At 51.6% G+C, this 23,320-nt stretch overlaps 1 long non-coding RNA gene across 2 annotated transcripts; it reads right to left on the bottom strand.

Moving 5' to 3' along the window:
• Positions 1 to 623: 623 nt before the first annotated feature.
• On the bottom strand, positions 624 to 19,460 carry LOC147575820 (uncharacterized). Of its 2 annotated transcripts, XR_015241594.1 has the most exons (4): positions 19,274 to 19,460; positions 17,684 to 17,843; positions 1,926 to 2,219; positions 624 to 1,125 (listed from the first exon to the last, which is right to left on the bottom strand). It is a non-coding gene; the product is annotated as an uncharacterized LOC147575820 (long non-coding RNA). The 2 variants fall into 2 exon arrangements; XR_015241595.1 differs by lacking the exons at positions 17,684 to 17,843; positions 19,274 to 19,460 and adding an exon at positions 9,101 to 9,412.
• Between the last annotated feature and the right edge of the window lie 3,860 nt (positions 19,461 to 23,320).

Below are 23,320 nucleotides of genomic sequence, written 5' to 3'. Positions count from 1 at the left end.
TCCTGCTTTGTCAAAGATTAACTGGCCATAGAGTTGTGGCTTTACTTCTGGGTTTTCTATTCCGTTCTATTGATCTATGGGTCTATTTTTGTGCCAGTACCATACTGCTTTGACTCCTACAGCTTTGTAACATAACTTGAAGTCTGGAATCGTGATGCATCCAGCTTTGCTTTTCTTTTTGGGGGCACCCGGGTGACTTGGTTAAGCATCCGACTCTTGATGTCACTGTCATGAGATAGAGGTCATGATTTCACTGTTCGTGAGATCGAGCCCTGTGTTGGGATCTCCACTGACAGTGAGGAGCCTGCTTAGGATTCCCTCTCTCCCTCTCTCTCTGTCTTTCCCTACCTCTGGCTCCCTCTCTCTCAAAATAAATAAGTAACCTTAAAAAAAAATGCATCAAGTTCCAGCCCCGCGTCCGAATTTGGCTCAGGTCGCGATCTCTATCTGTGAGTTTGAGCCCCACACCAGGCTCCGTGCTGACAGCTCAGAGCCCGGAGCCTGCTTCGGATTCTGGGTCTTCCTCTCTCTCTGCCCCTCCCCCGCTCACGCTGTCTCTCTCCGTCTCTCAAAAATAAATACACATTAAAAAAAAAAAAAGAATTGTGATAGATGAAAAAAAGCAGTGTTTGTATTTCTTTGTTTACTAGTGACATTGAACTTTACTTTTGTTGGAGTGTGTGTAGAATATGCTTACTTGCTAAATTTGTCCTCTTGGGACTAACCCTTTGCCCGTTTGTTGAACAGCACACCCACTTTTCCTGCGAGCTTGCGAGAACCGTCTCCATGCCCATTTCTGGGCTGGTCTCTCTGCTGCAATCACGTTTCACGGCCCCTCATTGCAGGGCGGCTCCTTTCTGAACCGCAAAGTTGAAGTGGATTTGCAGTTATTTGCACATTATCAGTTAGCGTAGGTGCGTGCCGTCGCCCTTGGCTGGCGTCGAGTTTCGGGTTTCACGCTGGCAGAAGCCCTTGTCACCAGGGATGAGACACTTGCTTCCCTCAAGTGTCTTTCCGTGACCGGGGCCGAGAGAGAGCACTCGATGGGTTTCCGCAGCTCTTAGGGCACCCTTGCTGGTTGGGCGAGAAGGGAGAAGGGGCCGCAGAGCTCCGAGTGACGTGAACCTAGACGGGAGGACAGAAGCAGTGAGATTTGGGCAAGTAGTGGGATTTCTCTGGGCCTCTGTGACCTCACCTAAAAAGTGAGGGGATGATACGAAGGGGGAACGCTGTGCCTTTACAGAGGTTAGCTGGGCGGAGAGAGTGGGGGTGGGGTCTATCACTAACATTTCACTCCACTTTATCAGCTACCCATTCCGCTACCCGCCCTTCAGTCCATCTGAGTTTTTTTTTTAATTAATTTTTTTTTTATTTGAGAGAGAGAGACAGCACACAAGCGCATGAGCAGGGGGGAGGTGCAGAGGGAGACTGAGAGAACCTTAAGCAGTCTCCACACTCCGCGTGAAGCCCAATGAGGGGTTCGATCCCGTGACCCTGGGATCATGACCTGATCTGAAACCAGGAGTCGGACACTCAACTGAGTGAGCCACCCAGGTGCCCCCGATCCATCTGAGTTTTGATACATTTTTTTTTTAACGTTTATTTCCTATTTTTGAGACAAAGACAGAGCACGAATGGGGGAGGGGCAGAGAGATGCAGACACAGAGTCCGAAACAGGGTCCAGGCTCTGAGCTGTCAGCACAGGGCCAGACACGGGGCTCGAACTCATGGACCGCGAGATCATGACCTGAGCCGAAGTCAGCCGCTCCACCCACTCAGCCACCCAGGTGCCCTGCCTATCTCATTTCTAAAGAGAAAAGTGATCGTAACCCCGGTGTGAGAGGGGCCCACACATCTCCACCTGCCCCTTCTGTTCACTTTTTTATTCTTTTCTTCCCTTCTGCATCTAGGGGTTGGCCGCTTACCTGTCTTGAGTCCTCATTTCCTTCCCGTCCCAGGAGACTCCGCAGCCTAATTTGAAACCTCTACTTTGACGCCACAGCCAAAGGGAATTCGTCCACGTTTGGGGACATGCCAGGTGCACATTAGGCCAGTTTGGAGAATTATGTGGCCGGGGAGTTAATTCTACAGGAATTAGCACAAGCATTATTTCCCATTAGAAGGCTTGGTCTAGAAAACATTCAGCTGGAGACGACACGTCCCTTTAGTGAAAGTGCAACCTTCCCACAGTCTTGCCATTTTCGCAGCAAAAAATGCCACTGGAAAAAAAAGGAAAAGGAGCTGGTACGAAAATAGGACAGGAGTGGCAGGTGTTCTGGCCTACCTTCATCCCATTCAGTCCCCCCCCCCCCCCCCCATCGCTGAAGTCATGACTGGGAACATCTGTTCCCACATCTGACAGCATGTGGGGCAGGACAACATTTTGGAACAGTCAGCAACTGAGAGCAGTCCGTCCAATTAACAGAAAAAATTACAGGGGCGCCTGGGGGGCTCAGTCGGTTAAGCCTCCAACTCTTGATTTCGGCTCAGGTCACGATCTCGTGGTTCATGAGTTCAAGCCCCGCGTTGGGCTCTGCGCTGACCGAATGGAGCCCGCTTGGGATTCTCTCTCTCTCTCTCTCTCCCTCCCTCCCTCTCTGCTCGTCCCCTGTTTGCACGCTATCTCTCTCAAAAAAAATTATACTTAAAGAGAAAATAATGAAAATAAATAAATAAATAAATAAATAAATAAATAGATGGATGCACCGTTGGGGTATTAGCATAACAGACCTTAAAATTTCAGAGATTGCCCACACCCACACAATCTGATTCATGTATTCATCAATTCACTATTTATTGAGCATCTAAGTTTTACTTTATTTTAGTTGTTTGATTCATTTGATTTGATTTGATTTGATTCGATTTGATTCGATTTCATAGAGAGAGAGGAGCGCGCGTGGGAGAGAGAAGCAGAAGGAGACAGAGAGAGTCTTACGCAGGCTCCGCGCTCTGGGATCGTGACCTGAGCGGAAATCACGAGTTGGACGCTCGACCAACTGGGCCACCCAGGTGGCTGGCATCTACTGAGTTTTAGCCACCGGGGATACACGGGGAAAGAAGACAGACATGGCTCCTCCCCCCCCGCCCCCAGAGCTTCCGTTTTAGCAAAGGAAACAGACCAAACTGGAAGAAAGGTAGGAAATATAATAAGCATTATCATCCTGGGAAGGCTTCCGTAGTAACCTTGTCTTTTATTTTCTGTGCTCTGATGCTGTCACACCTGGGGCCTTGCTGACCTGGAGGGACTGCCCCTTCCAGGGTCACACAACCCCTGCACACAGTAAACAACTTGCCCCAAGGGGGTGCTTTTCCGATGTGAACCTACTGACCCAGAGCCCACACCTCTGACCTCCTCCTCTATGGGGCTGTCACACTCAGGATCCCTGTCACCTGCTCTACTCCCTGGCAAGACAGCCAGGGACGCCCCCGCCCCAGAGTCCACAGACACCATTCAAATCAGCCACTTTCCTTCCCACAGAAACCGTAATAATGGCTTGTGCCCACATTTTCCCCTTTGCTCCCTCTGTGTCCTGTCAAAACCTGGTGCTTCCTGAGTGGCCCTGCCGAGCTTGGGGCGTCTATTTCTGGGAAACTGCCAGAATAAAACCCTTTTTTTCTCCACAGTCATCCCCATGTCTGCGTGCCTTACCACACCTGATTAACGCAAAGCCTCGGCCCCTTGAGACAGCCTCTCTGCAAGGTGGTGCTTCAGCCGCTCTCCCAAGGATGGGAAGGAGCCAACATTCCCAGTCCTTGGGGAAGTTGGGTCCATAGAAAATAGAGACAGCAAGAGCCGAGGCCTCAAGGTGGGAAAGAGATGGGCTTATGTGAGGACCAGAAGTGACCCAGTGGCAGGAACATGGTGGGGGGGACCCGGAAGTGACCCAGTGGCAGGAACATGGTGGTGGTGGGGGAGACCCGGAAGTGACCCAGTGGCAGGAACATGGTGGGGGGGGGCCGGAAGTGACCCAGTGGGAGAAAAACGGGGGGGGGGGGCAGAAGTGACCCAGTGGCAGGAACATGGTGGCGGGGTGGGGGGGGGGGGACCCGGAAGTGACCCAGTGGGAGAAAAACGGGGGGGGATCCAGAAGTGACCCAGTGGCTGGAACATGGTGGGGGGGACCCGGAAGTGACCCAATGGCAGGAAAATGGGGGGGGGCTGGAAGTGACCCAGTGGCAGGAACATGGTGGGGTAGGGAGGTTCCATCCAGCAAGGTGCATCCCCCACATGTGCTTCCTGTACTGAGATACGGAAGCCTGTGCTACCCCGAGCTCCTTCTTAGAGTCTGTGATGACAGGAGCACAGTACAAATCCAAACAGAATGTCCTCCTGGGGCTATAGAGATCGCCACGAATTCCTCCCACACCACGGTGACGGGAGGGCTCTCTGTGCACGAACTCATGCTCACAAACAACCTGGCACAGGACTAGATTCTCTTAGAACTTCCACGAAAATTCCTTTAGAGGATATTTTACAGCAGTTAGTATGGTGTTAATAACCAAGGGCAGAAGGAATCTTTCCAATATTAAACACTCATGTCCATTCTCCTGGCCATCTGTTTTCTTGTAAAATAGTCCCTCAGTAGTATTACCCGTTGCATTCTGCTTTAAGATTTGGCAGTTGAGTCGACTTTCGGAATTTAGATTTGACTTCTGAGGTCTCTGGTGTGAGCAACGGAACTTTCTTAAGACCAAATGGGCTACTGGTCACAACATTTCCAGCAATTCAGATGCCTCCAGAGTCCTCTTTCAGCCTTTAGATCCCCCAAGAATAATGACTATCCTAATTTTTCTTTTTTTTTCTCATTTTTCTTATTGAGATGAAATGAACATAACATAAATCAACCATCTTGTTGTATTATTTTTTAAATTTAAATTCAAGTTTAACATACGACCTACAGTGTAGTCTTGGCTTCAGGAGTAGAACCCAGTGATACATCTCTTACATAGGACACCCAGTGCTCATCCTGAAAAGTACCCTCCTTAATGCCCATCACCCATTTAACCCATCCCCCCACCCACCTCCCCTCCAGCAACGCTCAGTTTGTTCTATTTAAGAGTCTCTTATGGATTGCCCCCCTCTCTATTTTTATCTTAGTTTTCCTTCCCTTCCCCTATGTTCACCTGTTGTATTTCTCAAATTCCACATTCTTTCTCAAGAATTCTCAAATTCTTTCTCTGACTAATTTCTCTTAGCATAAAGCCCTCCATCCACATTGTTGCAAATGGCAAGATTTCATTCTTTTTCATCCCCTAGTAGTATTCCATTGCGTGTATATACCACATCTTCTTTACCCATTCATCAGTCAATGGACATTTGGGCTCTTTCCACATGTTGGCTATTGTTGATAGTGCTGCTGTGAACATTGGGGTGTATGTGCCCCTTCAAATCAGCATTTTTGCGCCCTTTGGATAAATACCTAGTAGTGCAATTGCTGGGTCACAGGGTGGTGCTGGTTTTAATTTTTGAGGAACCTCCATAAAAATCGACCTTTTTTAAAACAATTTTTAATGTTTATTTTTGAGGGAGAGAGACAGATCATGAGTGAGGGAGGGGCAGAGAGAGAGGGAGGCACAGAATCCGAAGCAGGCTCCAGGCTCTGAGCTGTCAGCGCGGAGCCTGATGTGGGGCTCGAACTCAAGAACCGTGAGATCATGACCTGAGCCGAAGTCGGACGCTTAACTGACTGAGCCAGCCAGGCGCCCCCAGATCAACCGTTTTAGTGAACAATTCAGTGGCATTTAGTACACCCACAATGCTGTGCGGTCACCACCTCTATCTAGTTCCAAAACATTATCGTTACTCCAAAACCCCATACCTACTCCCCATTACTCTCCATTATTCCCCATTACTCCTCTCCCCACCCCACCCCCACCCCCCAGCTCCTGGACTCCACCTACTTTCTGTTTTTATGGATTTATTCATCCTGGATATTTTTATATAAATGGGATCATACAATATGTGACCTTTTGGGTCTGGCTTCTTTCGCTTAGAATAAGGTTTTCAAAGTTCAGGTACATTAGCGCATGTGTCCGTGCTACAGTCTTTTTTGTGGCCGAATAATATTCCACGTGTATGGATGGACTACATTTTGTTTATCCATTCATCTGTTAATAGCCAGTTGGGTTATTTTCACTCTTTGGCTGTTATGAATGGTGCTGCTATGACCATTCATGCGCACGTATTTGCTTAAGCAGCCTGTCCTCAAGTCGTTTGGATGTAAATCAAGAAGCAGAATTTCTGGGTCACCGGACAATGCTATGTTTAACTTTCTGGTGAGCTGCAAAACCGTTTTCCAAAGTGGCTACCCCATTTTACATTCCCACCGGCCACGCATGAGTTCCCATTTCCCCACGTCTGTGCCAATACTTGATATTGTCTGTCTTTATTCACATACCTAGTGGGTATGCAGTGGTATCTCATTGTGGTTTTGGTTTACATTTCCATAATGACAAACGATGTTGAGCGTCAAGTGCTTACTGGCCGTTGGATTTTGTGTTGTTTTGTTTTCGGGAGAAAAAATCCATTCAAATCCTTTCCCCGTTTTTAATGAGGGGATTTATTTTTTATTGTTGAATTTGAAGTTATTTATCTATTCTGGATACAAGTCCCTGCAGTGCAAGCCCTACCTGTTTGTTTGCTTTTTCCCTTTTTTGTAATTCAAGTGCTTGACTTTAGCTTTCATGGCTTAAGTATCCATTTCAAAGATGACTCTCTTCAATAAACATATTGCCAGCCTGATTAGATGATTAGGTTAAAAGCCAGGTCACCTCCCTTCACTGAGGCTCCATTGTTTCAGAGATCTTGGTTAATTTTGGTAACTGGCCATTTGAGTCACTTGTCTCTTCCCTTCCTGTACCTTACATGTCCACTCTTATGGTTTAAACTTACCAACAAACGGTGAGCCTGTGAAATCCTAGGCCCCCACCCTTGATCCCAATAAAAGCAGAACTCCTGATTTGTGCACTCTCTCCCAACAACCTTTCTATGTGGCCCCAGGTATGCTGTGTAATTTCCAGGTGTTGGAAGTAATAAACTTCTATTTTTTCATCGCTTCCTGCTGGTTGTTGCTGAAGCACATCTTGCAATATTATGAACCATAAAAGCCAGTCCAACCACAACACTGGTTATTGGTAAGCTGAGGCCAAAACTGTCCCTTATCAGATATATAATTGTAAATACTTTCTTCCGTCCTGTGGGTTGTCTTTTTACTTTGTTGATGGTGTCATTTGAGGCACACATTTTTAAATTTTGGACTTCCAGTTCAAGATGACAACTCACTTCCTCTCATGAACACACTGCATCTACAGCTGTGAATGGAACAATGCCCTCTGGTAGGGTGGGGACTAGCTGAGTGACCCTTACACAGCAGGTGGATGAGAAAAATCCACAAAGAAACTGGTAGTAGAGTTAATTTTTGTGTATGGTGTGAGGTAGGGGTCCAAATTCATTCTTTCATACATGGATACCCAGTTGTCCCAGAACCATTGTTGAAAAGCCTGTTCTTTCCCCCATTGAATTGCCTTGGCCCTTTTATTGAAAATCAACTGACCATTAGCCAAAGACTACAGATGACACAAGCTAATCCAACCACAGTTCTAGGCCCCAGAGTGAGGCAAATGATACACCTGACGTGGGTTTAGGACACACACCTGCTTCAAAGGGATGCTGTGAGGCCTTCCACCATGGAGGGCACCATTCTAAGACCCTTACAAACATCATCTCATGTCAGTCTCATGGGAATCCCCTGAGGGCAAATACAGTTATTCTCTCCTATGGTGGAGGAAACTGAGCCACAGAGGCTAAGCAATGTGGGCAAAGCCATTCAGCTGGTAAAGGGAGAGGGTAAAAGGGGGAAGCTAGGAGTCACATCCAGGGCTACCAACCACTATACCAGGCAGGAGGCATAGCACAGCCCCTGCCGTGTCTCAAGCTCTCAGAAAAGACCAAAAGAGTAGCGATTATTTATAAAATGAAAATAATAGCATCTACATTACAGGTTTTCGATGATGTGTGCAAGTGCTGTTTTACAGACTCTAAAGTGCCATTTTCCCAGTGTAGGCAACATGTAGCTTTAGGCATTTCCACTGGTCACATTTCTGACATAACGCCACTTTTTTTTTTAATGTTTATTTATTTTTGAGAGAGAGAGAAAGCGAACACACGTGGGGGAGGGGCAGAGAGAGAGAGACACAGTGTCCGAAGCAGGCTCCAGGCTCTGAGCTGTCAGCACAGAGCCTTACACGGGGCTCGAACTCACAAACTGTGAGATCATGACCTGAGCCAAAATCAGACGCTTTACCGACCGAGGCACCCAGGTGCCCGCCCCAGACTTCTTTTTGTGGACGTTCTGCTGGCCGAGGAGCCTCATCTAAAGGGGTGTATTTCTGCTCCAATCTTAAACCAGCAATGATGCACAGAGAATAACGTAGGCTTGTTGTTTTGAAAGCTTCTTCAGTCTCATGGAAAGTTTGGTTCGTCTATTTCTGGAGAGGTTTCGAATACATGGAACCCACACCCTCACAGACACGCGCACACACAGACCCACATGCCCCGGTCGGGGAAGCCTTCCCCTTGAGACACTTTATTATTTAGAAAGGAAAAGCAACGTGTGAAAATAAATCTTCAGGTTGCAGAGAATTTATCTGCCGACTACTGTTCTCATCCTGATATTCAGGAAATAAAGATGCCCTAAATAGCAAAGGCAGATAATTACTGCCTTCCAAAAAGAAGTTGGCAAGAACTTCAAAGAAAGGAAAGCAAGTTCGCTTCCGTCAAGTACGGTTGCAGGTGATAAATTTGCTGTGGACGTGGAGGTGGTGGAAACCCAGCGTAAGCATCAATGTCAATTACCCTCAGCTGTTCCAGACTCCCGGGTCACCTGTACGCAATGCAGGTGTTTGTGATGCCGATCCTAAGGCAAATTTGCCTCCTTTACCACAGGGACCCTTGCTTTTGTGGCAAGTTGGCCTGTGCCAGGAAGAGGGAAGTCAGCCCCAGAAAGGATCACTTTTCTTGACGCTTGTAGTTTCCTATTGTGGCTGTCTAACGTTGTAGTGAGTCACCCCAAACTTGGTGGCTTGAACAATATGAACTTACCGCCTTGCATTTCTGGAGGTCAGAAGTCTAAAGTGGATCTCAAATCAAGGGGTTGCGGGTCTGTGTTCCTTCTGGAGGCTGTAAGGGAAGATTCCATTTCCTCAGAGGCGTCTTTCCTTGGCTCTTGGTCCCCTTCTGGCCCTGTGGCACTCCCGTCTCTGCCCCCAACCATCACGTCTCCTTCTCTCACTCAGAACCCCTGCCTCCCTCCTGTAAGGACTCTTGTGACTATTTTGGATAATCCAGGATAACCTCCCCATCTCAAGATCCTTACCTTGCTCACATCTGCGAAGGCTCATTTGGCCATAGAAGCTAACGGGGGTACAGGTCCTGGGGTTGCAAGATCTTTGGGGGCTGTTATTCTGTCCATCACCCCATGATAGGCTCTTGTGCTTCCAAGGGAACAGGTAAGGAGCCCAGTTTGCTACAAGTTGAGGCAAGAACAGATGGGCACAAAGTTGTAGTTGCGTTCCCAAGGGAGCAGGCATCCTGGAAGATGACCCAAGGGCACGTGGGAGAGCAGCCAGAGCAGGTGGCCTTGGCCTTGGCCTTCTCTTTTATTTATTTTTTAAAGAAATATTTAATTTTAGTGTATTTTTTAAGGTTTATTTATTTGAGAGACACTTGAAAGAGAGAGAGCATGCACAGGAGCTGGGGAGGGATGGAGAGATTACAGAGAGAGAATCTCAAGCAGGCTCTGAGCTGTCAACGCAGAGTCTGATGTAAGGCTCGATCCCATGAACCGTGAGATCCCGACCTGAGCTGAAATCAAGAATTGGACGCTCAACCAACTAAGCCACCCAGGTGCCCTTAAAGTAGTTTTTGATTTACAGAGAAGTTGTGAAGATAGTATAGAAGGTTCCCATATACTTCATACCCAATACCCCTGTTATTAGCATCTTAAATTAGTGTGGTACATTTGTTACAGTCAATGAACTAACACTGATACATTATTATTAACTAAAGTTCATTCTTTATTTAGATTTCCCTAGTTTTTTGTTTTGTTTAAAATTTTTTCTAACGTTTATTCATTTTTGAGAGAGACAGAGCATGAGTGGGGGAGGGGCAGAGAGAGAGGGAGACACAGAATCCGAAGGAGGCTCCAGGCTCCGAGCCGTCAGCACAGAGCCCGACGCGGGGCTCGAACCCACAAACCCTGAGATCATGACCTGAGCCGAAGTCAGACGCTTAATCCATGGAGCCACCCAGGCGCCCCTGGATTTCCTTAGTTTTTATCCAGTGTCCCTGTTCTGTTCCAGGATCCCGTATTTCCTTTAATTCTCGGGTCTTGGGACGCCTGGGTGGCTCAGTCGGTTAAGCGTCCGACTTCGGCCCGGGTCACGATCTCGCGGTCCCTGAGTTCGAGCCCCGCGTCAGGCTCTGGGCTGATGGCTCAGAGCCTGGAGCCTGCTTCCGATTCTGTGTCTCCCTCTCTCTCTGCCCCTCCCCCGTTCATGCTCTGTCTCTCTCTGTCTCAAAAATAAATAAACGTTAAAAAAAAAAATTAATTCTCGGGTCTTCTTGGGTTCCTCTTATTTGTGACATTTTCTCAGACTTCCCTGTTTTTGATAACCTTGACAGTCTTGGGAAGTGTTGGTCAGGTATTTCATAGACTGCCCTCCGGTTGGGATTTCGTCTGATGTCTTTCTCGTAATTATACGGGGGTCGTGCATTTTTTGGAGGAAGAGCACAGATGGAAGGGTCCATTTTCATCACACCAAGGTTACGCACATCAGCATATTATCTTGGTCACTTGGCTGTTCGTCAGGTAATGTACTACAGCTGGAGACACGAACTTGTTTCACGCACGAACGCATTAGGCAACGCGTTTAATATACGTGTTGCCTAATACAGCGATATTTACAGTTGTGTGTATACACAGGGTGTAGAGTGCATAGTTTTTTGCTCTGCCAGCTGAGAGGCCCTCTAAGCAATGATACCCACGTAGCAATAAGCACAGCCAGCCCCAGAACTCTGCGTCCTAAGACCATTCTCCGATAAAAGGAACCCGAACTCCCTGGAGAGATGGCTGAGTCTAGGACTAGGACAGAAGATACACAAGGGCAGCCTGGAGTATCTCGTCGTGCCAGCAGGTAACGGACTGATCAAAAAATCCCAGTGAGGGCATAGATCAAACTGACACGGGAGCCAGTAGCCAAAACGGGGAGAATCTGGCCTTGTCTTTTAAATAGCGGGGAGGGCTGCTACCAGGAACCGAATGGTATTTCACAACCAGCCAAGGCTACACAGACATCACCACGTCAGTCCTCACAATATCCTTGCAAATATTTTTCTGTTTATGGACAAGGAAGCGGGGGCTGGGGATGGTGAAGTGAACCCCCCGCCCCAAGATCACACATCTGGGAAGCGACGTCTAAGATTCATGGCTTCCAGATTCAGGGTCTGCTCCCAAATGTCACTCACTGCCTGCTCCCACAGCCTCCGGAGAGCCCACAGAGGTCTCATAGGCCAGGACTCCTACCTCTGGTGGGGTTTCTTGCGCATCTCACCTTCTCCAGGGGACAGTGGGCTTGTCGGGGCAAAACAGATGTCTCCCTTTCGCTTGCTCTCTCCCCCAAGCCTGGTGAGGCCTTCTCTAAGAGGTTTAAAGCAGAAGGCAGACTTATCATGCCTTTCTCTGTTTTACAAGTCACATCTCTAAAGACTCTCTGCACTTCAGGGGGTGCCCAGGTGGCTCAGTTGGTTAAGCGTCTGACTTCGGCTCAGGTCATGATCTCACGGTTCATGAGTTCGAGCCCCACGTCGGGCGTATGCTGACAGCTCAGAGCCTGGAGCCTGCTTTGGATTCTGTGTCTCCCTGTCTCACTCTCTCTCTCTCTCTCTCTCTGCCCTTCCCCACTCGTGCTCTGTCTGTCTGTCTCTCTCTCTCAAAAATAAACATTAAAAAAAAAAAAGATGCTTGGTGCTTCAAGCCAAGATTCCTTTCCCTTTAATTTAGAAGCTTCCAGAACCTATGAGCCCTGCATGTCCCTCAGATAGGTCCTCTGTCCTGAATTAAAGAGGGAGACAAGAAGCTGGAGCCCTTCGTGCCCCTGCAGAGGAGGGGGAGCTGGTAAGGGGAGCGGGGCTTCTGCAGCCAGCTGTGCCCCACCACCTGCCACAAAGTCCCTTTAAACAGGTCACGGTGGGGGTGGGGGGGCCTAGGTGGCTCAGTCCTGATGTTGGCTCAGGTCATGATCTCATGGTCTGTGGGTTCGAGCCCCCCATCAGGCTCTGCACTGACAGCACAGAGCCTGCTTAGGATTCCCTCCCTCCCTCTTTCTCTCTGCCCCTTCCTCTACACCCCCACCCAAAAATAAATGAATAAACATCAAAAAAAAAAAAAAAAAAAGTAAACAGGTCATGGTGGCTGGCAGCCAATCACCGCCATCTGTCCCAAAGTTGAAGGCAGAGCTCAGCATAAACGTAAAGCCTGGGCCACCTTCAGACTGGGGAACCAGAAAGCCAACCTTGCCTGGTCTGGACTGGCTTTTGCCTAAAGGAGGGAAGACCAGGTTTCTTGTGATCCTTGTGGTGCTTCCCCACCCAGGCAAGGGGGTCTGTGGGCTCTAATGACCTGCCCAGGGTATCCGGAAGTTTCAGAGCAAGGATAGCTTGTCTGCTGAAGGTGCCGGAATCTAAGATTGTCAAGTCCCTTCCAGGCACAGTAGGGGGGAAAGACATGCCCAGAGGACCCACACCCAGCTGCTTGGACAGCACTGTCTTCCTACCCTTAATAGAGCTGGCTCTGGAAGGAGGGAACGTTTCACTTTCTTTATGTGAGGATGTGTCATTTCAGTCTATCTCCATCTGTCTCTATCCGATGGCAGACAACTGGCTGAAAAGTGAACAAAGCAATTAAATGTTCTCTCTGTCAGCTAGATGTCAGCTGGGCTTGTGTGGTCTCCTAAGATTGAAATAAGATAGGCTTGGGGCGCCTGCGTGGCTCAGTCGGTTGAGCGTCCGGCTTCGGCTCAGGTCATGATCTCAGTCTGTGGGTTCGAGCCCCGCGTGGGGCTGTGCTGACCGCTCGGAGCCTGGAGCCGGCTTCAGATTCTGTGTCTTCCTCTCTCTCTGCCCCTCCCCTGCTCATGCTCTGTCTGTCTCTGTCCCAAAAATAAATAAAATCATTAAAAAAAAAAAAAAACACAGAAAGAAGGAAGATAGACTTGAAGCTTCATTCCATCCCGCGCAAAATCCAATATCCTCCCTCCACAGCTCAGGAATAGAGACTCTTGTTTTCATGTCCATACTTTTCTCTGAGCTAGCCAGAGTCATTCAAATCATGCATCATTTAAAACTCCGTTAGAGTCAGAGATACGAGTAAGAAGCCACGTTTAACCTAACACATATGTCACATAGATGCAAACGCATACGTGGAAACAGTTACAGATGTACGTATACGTGGGCTAACGTACACACACATCATTATTCCCGAGCGCTGCCTACCCAGAGGGCCTAGAAGCGAGAACAAACACCCCAGGAACAACGAGCACCCCAGCACCAGATCTTGGTTTCTAAAGATCCAGGAAAAGGCACCACGGCTCCTTGGCGAAGTGGTTGATTCTAGAGCCGGTGGGGCGGGGGGGGGGGGGGGGTGGAATACACCACGTGGCTGGAGCAGATCACAGTAGGAGCAAGTAAGCAAGTGCTTGATGAACAGCAGTTTGTGATGCCAGAGGAACAGGGGAGCCAACCCGAAAGAGCACCTGACGGCCAAGGCCGGAATGATTTGACAGCGAAATAAATAACGTGACATTGGATTATAGCCCAAAGCATAAAATATAGATGTCTCCACGCAGATGTAGATTACGACTGAATTCGTGAATAAGGAGTGAAGAGGGGCAGCCCCTCCTTACGAAAGATTCCAAGCAATATATGGGGAGACTCTCCACTCCGGGCTGTGGGTGGAGCTTCATCCCCTCCTCTAAGCTCTAAGCCTGGGTTCCGGAAAACACCGTAGGGAAAGTACAAAACAGCCACTTCGGGTGGAGAAAGCTGGCAGACACCCCCTTGGCCACACGAGGAGGGTAAATGCCACCAGGGAGGACGTGTGGATCTCACGCGTCCCTCTCTAGGATGGGATGGAAAGGGCACTTGGCCTCTTTCATATTCTTTCCCCATAATGCGTGTCTGATCATGAGAAAAACACGAGAGAAACCCAAATTGAGAGCTCCCCTATGGTGGCCCCTGGGTGGCTCAGTCGGTTACGCGTCCGACTTCGGCTCAGGTCATGATCTCGCGGTTTGGGAGTTCGAGCCCCGCGACGGGCTCTGTGCTGATGGCTCGGAGCCTGGAGCCTGCTTCCTAGTCTGTGTCTCCTTCTCTCTCTGCCCTTCCCCTGCTCATGCTGTCTCTCCAAAATAAATAAACATTAAAAATTTTTTTCTAAAAAAGAAAAGAAAACATGATAATTAGATGCACCAGGGCTCCCTGGGTGGGGTCCTGGAGCAGAAAGGATATTCATGGGGAAACTGCTAAAACCCAAATAAAATTCTGGAGTTCAGTTAATAGTAACGCACTTTGTGGGCCTTTCCTAAAGATTTGGAGACATGGAGCTTTTTCCCGGCTCCAAGCTGAGCGTCAGGGGGCTCATCTCCCCCGTGCAGAGCTCCTGCCACTGCCCCCTCTCCTATTCTCCCCTTCCCTCCCACCCTAGTTCCTGGGCATAGCTCAGGCAGAGGAATTTAACCCACCACCCCCGCCCTCGTCTATGTGAGGGGAGTTTTCACAATTGGCCTTTTTTCCCCACAGTGCGCAGACTGGCCCGAGACTGGAGTTCTCAGTTGGCAGGGGAACAGCCCCGCACACAAGAAAAGCCCTGCATTAACTCATTTAGAGGTGGGGCAGTGCCAGCCAGGGAGGGCACCAGAGCTTCTAGAGGGGAGGCGGGCCGAGGATCTGCCAGGACTACCACGGGCCAAGATGGCATTGGGGAGCCCTATGTGTCCCAGAGCAGTAACTGTAGGCTGGCTTCAGAGCTTCAGGACAGAAAGGGACCCTGGAGGTGACTATTTTGTCCCTTGTTTTACAGATGCGGAAGATAAAGCCCAAGGTGGGAGCACTGAGTCATAGAGGAATTGTCCCAGAGTGAAGTTGGGGGAACCAGGATAGCTCAGCCTGGAAGGAAGGAAGGAAGGAAGGAAGGAAGGAAGGAAGGAAGGAAGGAGGGAAGGAAGGAGGGAGGGAGGAAGGGAGGGAAGAAGGAAGGAAGACAGAAAATCAAAGTGCCCTGCCCATGAGGCCCGACCTTGGCCGTGAGCCCCTGGAGAGGCAGAGGGCAGGCTTCTCTCCTGCTAAACGCAGCCAGTGAAAGGGGAGCATATCCTCTCCTCCTGTCACCTAAAGATGCCGGTCACTTCTGGTGGCAGAGGTCCACAGCCTGTCTGCTGCCACCAGCCATTGTCAAATAGTCCGGGGGCTGGGGCAGGAAGCAAAACTGTGTGCATCCCTCCATCCCAAAGCTTGGCAGCTCAGGGACCCCCGAGTGGGGGGCCGGGTGGGCTCTGTGCCCTGGGAGGGGCCTCCTCCCGCACCCTCCAGGGCAGTACGGCCCCCATTTCCCAAATTAACTCTCCTTGTAGAGCCATGGCATTAACCGCCCTAGTAAACATGCCCATATGTTCCCAGAGAGAGAAAGCAATTAAGCCCAGATCAGCCACAAACTAGGTCAATTTATATTACAGAAACAAGCCCCGGGGTGGGTAGGGGCACAAGGGGGCAGTGGGGCCAGGCAGGCCCACGTGTGAGCTCGGGGGCAGGTGGGGGCACACAGCAAGGGAACGAGGAAAGGCACGTTCTTCATTTTCCCCGGAGGCGGCCCCGGGGACCCCCAACCAAGCTCAGGTTCAGGGATAAACTCCTTCCGGGACCGGATCGCGCCCACCCCCACTGAGGCTCACCCATGGCCGCCGGAGTCCCTGGGACCTAATAATACACGCAAATCAGAAGGCAGGCTGCAGGCCCTGGCCATGCAAGGAGAGGAAGAAAGCTGATACCTGGCCCAGCCTGTCCCCACTGGCCTTGCCCTAAAGCAGCAGGGTGTCCGGCCCCAGAGCCAGAGGCCCCCTGCCTGGGTGTGCCAGAAGCGCCCTATATTGAGACGATGAGCGCGCCAGGGGGAATGGCAGGCATGTGGCCCGTGGCAGGCATGTGGGGTGAGCTGTCACAGCGAGCCCAGCCCAGGAAGGCTGCCCGCTCCCCACACCCTCCTTCCTGCCCCCAGGCTCCCGAGCCAGCTCCCAAGCTCCCAGAGGATAACAAACCGTGCGACATGGAAAATCAGACTGCGGAGGGAGCGGAGGCCACCAGGAAGACTGAAAAATTAAAACCCTGCCTAAGGAAGGTGGGCTGAACACTGACTCTGATTGAAGGGATCTAAAAGAGAATGTGTCCTCTTGTCTCTTTCACCAGGAAGCGGCCTGACAGCTCCCCGTTTCCAGGGTTACCCTAGACTCCTCCACAATCTCTGCCACAGCTTCTGGCGGGGGGGGGGGGGGGGGGGGGGGGCAGTCCCGTGGCTCAGGGGAAGTGACGGGCCAGTGATGGAGGAAGAACAGCCTGGGACTGTGTGATCGACTCTCGGCCTTGTCTTTCAAACCTGCAGAATGGGACTACGGCTAGCTTTCCTCCTGGGCAGGGTGCTCCTTGGCCACAAGAGAGGGTCCCCCCCTCTAGTCCACGATGGGTGAGACTCTGTAAGGCCTGCTGCTCGTCCTGCAGCCCCTCACTGAGCCAGCCCTGGAGGGAGGAACCACGTGGGCCCTGGGGCCCCATTCTGAGGGGGAGAGTGTCTCAGCCATTCCAGCCAGGCCGCGATGCCCCCTGGGGCCTGCACACTGCCATCTGCCTGGGGCCGCGAACTACACAGGAAAGGGAAACCGACCAGACACAGGATGGGAAGGGTAGGGGGGTGGCGGTTCTTGCATGTGGGAGCCAGGCACCTGAGGCTGTGTCTGGGAGAATGGGGCCCTGGGCTCCTGCCACAGTGCTCAGATAGGTAGGGGAAGGGGGAGGGGAGGGCAGGGCAGGAGAGGACAGCGTGTGCATGGAGCCTGACTGGCAGCATCTGGATGCTCTGGACTGTTCCCCAGGGCCTACCAGGGCCACTTGGCTTTAAGGTTTGAGTTCAGGGCTGCCTGCATGGCTCAGTCGACTTCGGCTCAGGTCATGATCTCACAGTTTGTGTGTTAGAGCCCCGCATCAGGCTCTGTGCTGACCGTTTGCTCAGAGCCTGGAGCCGGCTTCAGATTCTGTGTCTCCTTCTCTCTCTGCCCCTCCCCCGCTCACGCTTTGTCTCACTCTGTTTCTCAAAATTAAATAAATGTAAAAAAAAATTAAATAAAATAAAGTTTGAGTTTAAATCTGTGCCTAGTTGGACAAGAAGAAAGGGGGAGAAAACAGGCTCCTTGTCAGTGTCCCTGGGCTTCCTTCTAGGGTCAGGCAGTGTATGAAGGAGAGGGCAGCTGCCTGTTCTGGGGGGTCCCCTGAAAGGAGAAGACTGTGCCAGCGGCCAGGCACCTGCTCCTACAGGCATGACTCTCGGGGCACCTGATGCTGCACTGGGTCCGGGGCTCAGCCTACCTGGCCCGCAGCCTCAGGGCACAGGCAGGTCCTGGGCACCTGGGTCACCAGGATCTTGCTCTGAACGTGGGGATCCTTGCCATGGAGAGACCAGAAGTGCTCACGCCTCTTCTCCACCAGGCCCAGGAGCCGGGAAAGAACCGTGGGACCGGCGTCGATCCTGGGGACACGACACACGGACACACGTGAGTTCTAACTGTGCATTCGGTGCAAAGCATGGCAAAAAGGACGCACGGGTCCCAGCTCCCCCAGCTCTTCCTGGCAAGAGCGAGCTCTAACTCTCCTCTGCCCAGCACCTCTAAAGCACCAGGATTGACGTCACCAAGATTCACCCCACGATCTGACTCAAGCAGGTGAACTTCAGAAGGCAGGGCTCAAACAGACGTCTCTGATCAGGATGCGTCACATAACCGAACGTCAGAGGAGGAATGTCATCCCGGAGAGTCTCCAAATGGAAGAAAATCCAGAGAGGCTCAAAGACACATTGGCAGAGCGCCTCTTGCCCTTGACCCCTGCTCAGAAAGGCTGGTGTAACCATCACAGATCCCAGAGAAAGCAGCACTCATTCTCTAGCAGGCGCGGGGGAGCAGAGCTCTTCTGCGGACACCGCCAGAGGAAGCCCCGGGCCCAGCAGCCCCCTGGGCGCACCCGACTCGGACACGGGGTGTCCCTGCAATCCTCCAACCCCACGAGGCTGAGCGCACTACCCCCCCCCCCCCCCCCCCGCCATTTCACAGCCGAGGGAACTGAGGCTCGGGGCCGTTGAATTACTTGCACAAGGTGACCAGGCTTGCGGGCCGGTGGCCCCCTCCCCCATGTGACCGCCAGCCCCAGTCTCTCGCATTTGTCTGTGACCATCTGCGGTGCGCTCCCGCTGGCTTGTTGGGTGGGAGGGCACAGCCTTCCCGCTGGCTGCGGACGGGGCCTATTGTGCTGGGTGTCACCGGCAGGTGCGATGGGCGCACCTTCCCCAGCCCCTCCCGCAGCTGCCACCACCCTCTGGGGCCAGAGCCCCGGCTGCTGGGATCCTGGGATCATTCGTGTGGCCGCTGCCCAAGGCCTCGCAGGTCTCCCCTCCCCTGTGCGGCAGCAGCTTAAAGCGCCTGGTTGTTAAAAAGGCGAAGATCTCCTAATAAGAGAGAGGGATCGCTTTATAATTCCTATTTAGACTTCTACATTATTCCCTCGGTCCTCATTCTCTGCCATCAGATTCCCCTCCTCCAGTTGGGAGGCTTATTTAACGAGTCAGATATGAGCAGGCGCTGATATAAAAATAGAGGCAGGCGGTGGGAGCTGGCACCGTGACTCACCGGGTGGCAGGCGGTGGCGCTGGGCAGACAGCTGCGGCCCTCCTCCCCTCCCCTCCTCCTCCTCCTCCTCCTCGGCCCCATCCCTTTTCCCCCTTTCCCTTCTCCCCTTCCTCCCTTTCCTCCTTCCCCCCCACCTCGCCTTTCCCTATCTTGCTCCGCCCCCTCCCTCCCCCTCTCCCCTCTCCCCTCTCCCCTCCCCAGGGCACAAAGCACCGTCCTCAGAGCAGACACTGGATAGAGCGGTGCTATTTGAGGCAGGATCCCCCCAAGGCTCATTTACCATTTAAGATTCCTCTGCATTAGTGCCTGAGGAGGAAACGCCAAAATAGCACGAACTCTCGTTCTCCTGTGCTCTTTCCGGATTTTCTACGGAGAACATTCCAGTTCTAATGACCCTCTGTGCCAGCTCCAAAGTGGGGATAGACTGGGAGGAAGTGAAAAGGCTGCAGCCCAGGGGCACCCCACCTCAGGACCCAGGCCCCGCCCCCACCTCAGAACCCAGGCCCCGCCCCCACCTCAGGAACCGGGCCCCACCCCCACCTCAGGACCCAGGCCCTCCTCCCACCTCAGGACCCAGGCCCCGCCCCCACCGCAGGAGCCAGGCCCCACCCCCACCGCAGGAGCCAGGCCCCGCCCCCACCTCAGGAGCCGGGCCCCACCCCCACCTCAGGACCCAGGCCCCGCCCCCACCTCAGGAGCCGGGCCCCACCCCCACCGCAGGACCCAGGCCCCGCCCCCATCTCAGGACCCAGTCCCCGCCCCCACTTCACGGCCCAGTCCCCACCCCCACCTCAGCACCCAGGATGTACCCCCATCTCAGGACCCAGGCCCCATCCCCAACTCAGGACCTAGGATGTACCCGCATCTCAGGCCCCAGTCCCCGCCCCCACCTCAGGCCCCAGGCCCGCCCTGCCCTCCCCACCTGCCGCCCCTGCTTCGGGACCGCCAACTGCCTGGCTGCCGCACCAGCCGCAGCTCACACTGGCTCCCGTGTTCCCATGACTGTGGGTGAATGTGGGTCAGGGGCCCGAGAGCCGTCATGGCGTCTGTCCCGCCGCCTCCGGTGATGCCCGGTTTTCTCTCTGTCTCTGCCTAAAACATGTCAGTGGCTTTCCAGTCTTAGATTAAGGAAAAACTACATCCTCTGCAAGGGAGGGTCTGCTCAAGCTGGGGGCGCCTCCCGCTGCACCCTCACCCCGCACCGCCCTACACCCCAGCCTCGCCCGGCCCTCCTGGGGGCTGGGGGCTCCACCCTCCACCCCACCCTGGTCTTGAAAGAGCTGCTCCTTTGCCCTTCGCCTGCTAACTTCTCTCGACCCTTCAGACGTACCTCCACCTGCACTTGCTCATTGAACCCTTCTGTGTGGCCCTTGGCTCGCTCTGTATTGTCACACGCCACACCTCTCTTTTGTCGCATGTGCCAGATTTACAGACTTACGTTGATTTGTGTTATGTAACTGACATGTCTCCCTTCACCCTGATACTGTAAGGCCCCTGAGGACTGAGCCCCTGAGTCCTTTGGCTCACCCTTTTATCCCCTAGCACCATGCCTGGCACACAGGAAGTGCTCAGTAAGTGTTGAATGAATCAGCACATTAATTGCTGACTGGTGGGTATGCCCCTAAGCAGGCAATAGTCGAGTGATAGCGCTCTGGATCCTTTTGGAAAAGGAGCTAAGGAACGAGCAGGGGGCCCCTCGGTGGCTCAGTCAGTTAAGCGTCCGACTTCAGCTCAGGTCACCATCTCACAATTTGTGAGTTTGGGCCCCTCATGGGGCTCCGTGGTTTCAGCTGGGAGCCTGCTTTAGATCCTTTGTCCCGCGCCACCACCCCCCCCCCCGCCCCTCCCCTGCTCACACTCTCTGTCTCAAAAATAAATAAAACCTTTTGTAAAAAGGCAAGATGCAATTATAAACAAACAAACAAACAAACAAAAAAGAATCAGGACTAGGTTGGGGATGTCTTGATTTCTCAGACTTCTGAGGACAGCCCCGACGCCTGTGTCCTTGGACAACCAGGAAGTTGGGTGGAGGAAAAGGATACTTCCCTGGCAGTGGACCATGACTCTGTATTCTCCCGTGGCCTGGGACAAATCTGTTTGCCTCACAGTGGCCACATTGCCCTTTGGAAAAAATAGAGACATTCGGCTCAGGGCTGGGATGAGGGTGTGGCAAACACAATGCCCCGGGGCTCAGGGACTTGAGGAAGAGCCCGCTCTGAGGACAGTGCTCCCCCTCATCCTGGCCCAGACCAGAGTGTCTTCCTCTGTGAAGTCCCTTGAATTCGAGAGGCCCTGAGACCCTGGCTTTCAGATTCCTGGCCTCCAGTGCCCGTGCGGTGTGGGAAGAAACACGGGGCTCTCCTGAGGTGGCAGACCCAGGCCAGCAGATTCAAGCCTCAGTGTCCCTGGTGGTCTGAGCGCACCTGACTCTACACCCACGCCCCCGCACCCCCCGCCCCGCCATCCCGCTCTCCACCCGTGTGCTCGGCACTACACTCTAGAGTCTAAAAAATTAGAGGCAAATCCAGGTTCCAGAGAAGCTTCCAGAGATAGATGTGAAGCATGTAAGGCATCCCTTTTAAGCATTTGGAACCAGGACTAGAATTCAGTGTCTGGGACCCCAGGGACTCTTTCCTCACTGCTGTCTGCCAAGTTCACCCAGGACTGCTCTGGAGCTCAGCAAGTTTAGCCCCTTTCAGCAGGTGCCGCCTTGGGCTCTTGTATGACACGGCGGCCCTGTGATCCACTGCCCAGCCCAAACCCCAAGGTTCCTCCATCTGTCTCAGGAGCCCAGCCTCTGGTCACCAGCCGGGTTGTGAATGGATCTGCCCAAATTTGTCCCTGCTGCGGGAAATACTATCCAGGGCTACTGGGCTATGGGGGCCTTTCCTCTTCTGTTTGTTTGTTTGTTTTGTTTTGTTTTTCATTTTCTTCCTGACTATATTTAATATTGACATAATATGCATTTCCTGAAGAAAAATAAAGTTGGAAGAAATATTGAGACATAAAAAAGGCAGGGGAACAAATCGCCCACCAACATCAACCTTGCAGAACCTGCTGCGATGACTTACCACCTTGACCTAGTTCCTTCGTCCCTGTCGCCCTTCATTCATTTTTGTTTTGTTTTGTTTCTCGTGGTTCAGCCGATCCCTGGTGACACATGGCACGTTCTCATAGGGGCTGCAAGGGCTCCAGGCACCTCTGCCTCCCAGCTGGTACCCTGTCATCCTGGGGAATATTTCAGAGCCAGAGCACTTTTAGGTCCAAGGAAAAAATAACAGCCTTAAAATAAGGCAGCAGAACTTGAGGCAAAATTCCTGAAGCTTGTATATGAGGTTTGTGCTGTTTTTCAGAGGTGGCTAAAGCCAAGCCTGAGAAGTAAGAGACGTTGAGTTCTATTTTTAGAGAACATGGCAGGCTAAATTCTCAGAATCAACACTCCTGTTGAAAACAGCTTAAAAAAAAAAAAAAAAAGCCAGATAAAGTATTTAAAAAATCTTACAGGCCCTGAAGAGTTGACAAGATAGTAAAGAATTACTAGGGCCAAAATCCAAGGGAAGCCAGAAACGCAGCAATTCTAGGAACAGCTCTTTCCTAGAGAGGGTTTATCTTGATTACCTTGCACTTGAGGTTTAACAGCTTTGTAAAGCTTGGGGCCCCTAAGGGCTACACCACAGGGTGGGAGTGAAGGAGTTACCCAGAAGTAAACCCTACCCCGCGCTGACACTCAAGTCCCCGGAAGGTAAGTGGCCTTGACACTGAGCATGTGGTGGTAGTGGTGTGGGGTGCGGATTTCGGAGAAATTGTGAACACAGCTGAGCCCTCACGTGTGTCTGTAGTCCCAATCTGTATCGCCTGGGAGGACCAAAAGACCTCAGGCTGTGAATTTTACCATCCTTGCAGATTACTAGTAGCCTAGGAGCTCTCTGGCAGAAGCAAATACAAATCGTTTCTGGAGAGAGTCACTTTTATTCTGTTTCCAAGTATTCTACAAGTAATTCTTTCAGGACGGTGAACATGGCATTGTTAACAAGAAAACACATGGAAACAAGGTAGTATGGACAAGAATCAAAACAACGGATAACAGAAACAAACTCCAAGACTCCAGCTACTGGGATTATTAGGTACACATTGTGAAAACACAAAACCAAAAACAAAACGAAACAAAATTATGCGTGCTCCATCAAAGAAGTAAGAGAAAAGCTAACAAATATCCCCTGGGAACAGAAAATATAAAAACATGACCTCGTTGATTTGGAAAAGAACAAAGCAATTTCTAAAAATTTCTATCAGTGAGAAAGTTAACAACAGAGACTTGAAAGTGAAC

This window comes from Puma concolor, chromosome D2, assembly GCF_028749965.1.
Source record: "Puma concolor isolate L17-30 chromosome D2, mPumCon1.1.hap2, whole genome shotgun sequence".
Taxonomy (NCBI): domain Eukaryota; kingdom Metazoa; phylum Chordata; class Mammalia; order Carnivora; family Felidae; genus Puma; species Puma concolor.
The sequence above is the reverse complement of the archived record's forward strand: the minus strand, read 5'-3'. Positions and strand labels throughout refer to the sequence as shown.